The 5,392-nt window shown below is 49.6% G+C and overlaps 1 pseudogene across 1 annotated transcript; it reads right to left on the bottom strand.

The window, feature by feature from the left end:
• Nucleotides 1-1,447: 1,447 nt before the first annotated feature.
• LOC308622744 (ADP-ribosylation factor 1-like) lies at nucleotides 1,448-2,112 on the bottom strand (annotated as a pseudogene). Its single transcript has one exon. The product of its transcript is annotated as an ADP-ribosylation factor 1-like (transcript).
• Nucleotides 2,113-5,392: the final 3,280 nt, after the last annotated feature.

Consider the following 5,392-nt stretch of genomic DNA (forward strand, 5'->3'; position numbering starts at 1 on the left):
TTCCCAGAGGTTTTCATGACTATGGAAAATAAATAGCCATTATCTGACCTCCAGGGGAATGGAGATGTCTGCAGAATTCCAGGAAAGGCAGTTATAAAACCAAGTAGAGCCAATCCACCCTTTCGATATTTGCAAACCCCAATGCAAAACTAAGGTATGGCGTCCTGGCTACTGCCAAAGAAATCACAAAATAAATATAGTCACCACTCAAAGTCTTTCTTCACCTATTTTGATGTGCATGAGTACATCTGGCTTCTGGTAGCCAAGGAAACAGAGACAGAGAGAGAGAGAGAGAGAGAGAGGGAGGAAAACAACTACAGAAATATGTGAAGACTGGTGTCTTTTGCCCTGGGATAGGGGAGAAAGGAGCTGGTCAAGCAAAGGACTTAATTTTTAAGTTAATACTTTATCATAAAAACTTGGCATTATTGATTACAAGAAGTTTTTTTTTAATAGTTGAGATTTTATTCTAATAGCCGTAATTACAGTGCTTGTTTGTTGAAATGAACACTGAAAACAAGTATACAAAACAGTGATTACTAATTGTGTATTGAAAGCAGTAAGAAGTTCCACGACACCAAATAAACCAGTTCTGAGGTTTTCCCCAAGATAAAGTTTAACAGCTCCAGCTTCTTCAGTGTTTATCAAAATACAAAAGAAAACAGTAGAGCTTATCATTTTTCGATGGCAAATCTGACCCTTGTAGGCTGAGGGACTGAAAGCACACTTAGACAGGGGCTCCGAGGGCCTGGGGCTCAAGGATGACCACCCGCGCTCCTGCTGGTGAAACCCCCAGAGAGCCCGGAGCAGGCAAGCAAGGGGACTGCAGGGCTCCCGCTCAGACCAGAGCGTTCCAACCAAAGTGCCCATGCTGACCCAAGAAAAGGCTGGGGTTCCTCCAAGGGGTCTGAGAGCGGTGGCTGCAGCCTCCAGCCCATCTCCTGGGCAGCCATGTAAGCACAGAAACAAACACAGACGCTATGGGGTGTGGGGTGACTCAAGACAGAGCAAATCACAGGGACCCTACTGTGACCATGCAGAATGGATCATGGCTGGTTCTATCGCATTTCACGTTCCCAACAGGAAACAGATCACTGGTGGACCGTACTCAGGCCATTACTGCAGAACCTACACTAGGCACATTTCTCCCTTCTGTGTGTTCAAGTGTTCTCCTTATCTTGTATTTGTACCTATTTTTAAAAATGCACTGAGTTTAGGTTAAAAAACAACCACCAAAATGGATCTCAACACAGATCTAAAGTCCAGGGGAGGAGCATCGGGCTTGTCTGACACAGTGACTCCTGGATGACCCATGTGCCTAAAATCCCTTCTCAGTACTAAACAGTGGGACGATTTTATTTTGACAATAAAAAAAGCTGAGTAATATTGCATAGGAGTACCAGAAACTGCCTCATTGGAAACAGAAACTACTTACATTAGATAAAAACCCAGTTGCAGGCTGCGTCTGCACATTTACAGCATGGTGAAGCACACTGTGACCGACCATGGAGACAGCTTCTGGCACTCACACCACAGGGGCACGTTTGCCACATGAGAGTAAAGCGAGGGCAGAGGGAGGGAGTGAGAGGGGAGGAGAGAGGAGTACAGCTCACTTCTGGTTCCGGAGCTGATTGGACAGCCAGTCCAGTCCCTCATAGAGCCCGTCCCCGCTGGTGGCACAGGGGGCCTGAATGTACCACTTCCTGTGGCGCAGAGATTGCAGACCCAGCTTGTCCGTGATCTAGGCCACATTCACGGCATTGGGGAGGTCCCGTTTGTTAGCAAACATGAGCAGAACGGCGTCCCTGAGCTCGTCTTCTGCCAGCGTCCTCATAAGCTCCCCTCGGGCCTCATTCACATGCTCTCTGTCATTGCTGTCAACCGCGAAGATGAGACCTTGTGTGTTCTGGAAGTAGTGGCGCCACAGAGGCCGGATCTTGTCCTGGCCGCCCACACAGTGAAGCTGATGTTCTTATATTCCACGGTCTCCACGTTGAAGCCTGTAGTGGGAATGGTGGTCACGATTTCACCCAGCTTCAGTTTGTACGGGATGGTGGTCTTTCCCACAGCATCTAGGTCCTCCATGAGAATGCTCATTTCTTTTTTGCTAAAAAGGCCCTTGAAGAGGTTTGCAAAGATATGCCCCACGCTGTAGACCCGTGGGAGCAACACTGGCCAGAGAAACCCTGGGCGGCCGCAGCGCAGCTGCTGCTCCGAGGCAGGTGCTGGTTTCGTTCTGCGGGAAGTTTTAAAATGTTTCACTGCCATCCAAAGACCAGGTGAGGATGAAAATGTCCCTCCTTTTCTTATGTAATGTGAAAAAGAGAAACCTTTCTTTACCCTAAAAACACTTGGTGTACCTGGCAAAAAGCGGTTTCAAATAAAAGTTCCGTAAAAGGCCCCAGAGATAGAGCCCTGGGCCAGGTCGGAGCCCTGCCCTGGTCCTAGCTCAGCAGCCAAGGGATCCTGGGAGTGTCATCCTGTTTCCATCAGCTGCGAGACTAAGGTGGGAACCATTGCCCCTCAATGATCTCAGCCAGGATTGTTGTGAAGATCACCTGAGATGATAGGAAAGCCCTGCCCAGCCAGTCTTCATGAGAAAGGAGCAATGTCCAAACCCAGCGGCCCCCAAGGGGGCACCATGATCACAATACTGCAAAACTGGATTGAAAACCTGTCACAGCCAGACCACCTTCCCTCAGGGAAGCTTCATCCACTTCTCAAATGACCAGGCTGTCACCACGCTGCCTGGGAAAGATCAGGAAGGGAAATGAGAAGGGGAGAGATGTTTTCCTTCATTCTGTCTCTCCCATCCTGAGAAAAGCTTCAAGCCAGGAGGGGAGGGAGGAGCCCACCATCCCTCCCCCTACTCACCCCCATGGGTCTTGGCTCCCGTTTCCCATGGGGTGGACGGCCCCCGGAATCCCAGGCTGAAGTTGACTGGCAGCCCCTCAGCCCTGCCTTTGCCCACACTCCGCTAGTTTGATCCAGAGGCCATGGCTGTGGTTCTGCCTCTCTCGACAGCCATGGGTTCTTCTAAGCCACAACATCGCGGAGCTGGTGACAGGCAGGGCAGAGGAAGCCCACACTCCTTCAGGGAACTGTCTTTTGTGCCAAGGGGGAAACAGAGGCCCTGAGGGAGGCAGGCCAGGTGGCAGCGGAGATCGGATGAGGCCAGAGCACTGGCCCAGGTGTCAAAAGACCTGGGCTTGTATCCCAGCCTCATCCCGTGCCATCTTCCTTGTCTGGGCCTCAATTTGCCACGTCTCTGAAAGAGATCGTGGTCTCTGACCTGCATAACACATAAGGTGGGTCTGGGGTCTGATCTGACGAGGGAGGTTGCTTTCGGACTTCCAGCGGAGCCCGCTGGCTTGGAAGCAGCCAGAGCACTCTGCCTCTAAGTTGCTGTTCATTCGTGGCGTTACCCACCTCTGAAGTAACACAGGCCTACTTTGCTCCCTAGGGCCCTGAGGCGGAGCTCGTGGCAGCGCCATGAGGGCTGGACAAATTCACATACTCTGGCAACTGATGGCCACCACACTAGTGAAGGAAGGATGTTTGTTGGGGTGCTTTTAAAAGGATATTATCTATAATTCTGACACCAATTATGATTTTGCATCCAACCCCAATGTGTGTGGTTTTCCCCACACCACGCAATTCTCCAACTGGGTGTCCTACATTCCAACTCAATGCTGACACTATCTACTTGGAGATAGTGTCAGATTCCACAGGTTAAGGCCTGGGTCCCCCATGACTGACTCCCACCCCCCCAAATTCAGAAGCCAACCACAAGTTCAGGTTGTTACCTGTGCTCCTGACCAATCAGAGGTTCCAGTGACCCCCTCCTAATTTGCTAGAGCAGCTCACAGAACCCAGAGGAACATTTTACTTACTAGATTACCAGTTAACTATAAGTCAGGAACAGCCAGATGGAAGAGATGCACAGGGCAAAGTATGGAGAAAGGGCAGGAAGCCTCCATGTTCTCTCCAAGTGAGCTACTCTCTTCAGATCTCCTTCCACATGTTCACCAACCCAGAAGCTCTTGGAACCCTGTTCTTTCAGGTTTTTGTGGAGGCTTCCTCAAATAGGTGATTTGTTAAATCATTGGCCACTGATGACTGAACTCAATCTCTAGCCCCTTTCCCTGCATGGGAGATGGGGTGGGGGGCCGGGAGCGCCATAAGTTCCAACCCTCTAATCACTGGGTTGCCTCCAATGGCATCCTTAGGGGCTTTCCATAAGTCATCTTATTTAACATAACAAAAGAGACCTCTTTACTCTCTGCACAGGAAATTCCAAGGGCTTTAGGAGCTCTGTTCCAGGAACAGGGACAAAGACCACACATATATTTCTTATTGTAAATCACAATATTACATTATCTTATAAGAAGGGTGCATCTAAATCCCGTCCTTTCATTGCAAGTAGTATAGGAACAATGTTCTGGACTTCCTCCTCCATCTGAGGTGCCAACTGCCACGATAGGGTCTTCCCCAGCGCGGGCTAGAATACAAAGCATCTTTCCTGCACTAGCTTCCAAAGGGAAAACCTCGTCAAAAGCCCAGTATTTTAGTATCTTTTGGTTGAAAAGTGCATGCAGACAGTGGAGTGTCAGACCCAGGAGAGAGGAGAGGGAAAAATGGAGAGAAGTTTAGAGTGAGAAGGCAACACTTGAGAATGAGCTGCTTTTACTAGGGTTTTTGCACATACAGCCTTTAACGTCCAGCCCTGTGCATAAGGGCTGGGAGTCCCTCGGGCAGAGGGGGACAGGAATGTGATGGGTTCTGGCCACAAGGCAGATTAAGCAACATATGAGGGGAGTTGCTGATAGACTGAGGCCCAGACAGTAGAGCAGGGAAGATGAAAAGAAAAGGAGTGACAGGAACTGACATTAACTGAGCACCTACTATGAGGAACGAGGCTGAACTAAAGAAAAAAGAAAATACATTCAATGATAGGCTGGGGAGAGTTCACTGCAGCAGGTGACTGTCTGCTACACCCCTCATCTTCATCATCCTCAACAGCCAATCACTAAGGACACCATCGGCCACGCCCTGGGGCTGGGATTGCCATCACGGGGCTCCATCTACTTGGGGAAGTAAGATCTAAAGAAATGACACGTAAGCCACAGTCGCATATGCTGTCAAGTGAGTAGACGTCAACCAGAAAGTGTCAGGGACCAAGGGAGGGACCACAATGCCTTGAGTTGGATGAGGTTCCCAGGGAGAAATGCTGGATAGCACGTGAGTGGAGGACAAATTGGTGTGGACAAGGCACAGCAGAAAGAACACAGGTGGTGTGCTCAAGGGATTGTGACCAGCAGTTTATTCTTCTATCACTTTGTATTTTGGGGCCCTTTCACATACATCATCTCAGGAAATGACTCTGTTGTCC

The sequence above is a fragment of the Mesoplodon bidens genome, assembly GCF_964165515.1.
Source record: "Mesoplodon bidens genome assembly, chromosome: 9".
Taxonomy (NCBI): domain Eukaryota; kingdom Metazoa; phylum Chordata; class Mammalia; order Artiodactyla; family Ziphiidae; genus Mesoplodon; species Mesoplodon bidens.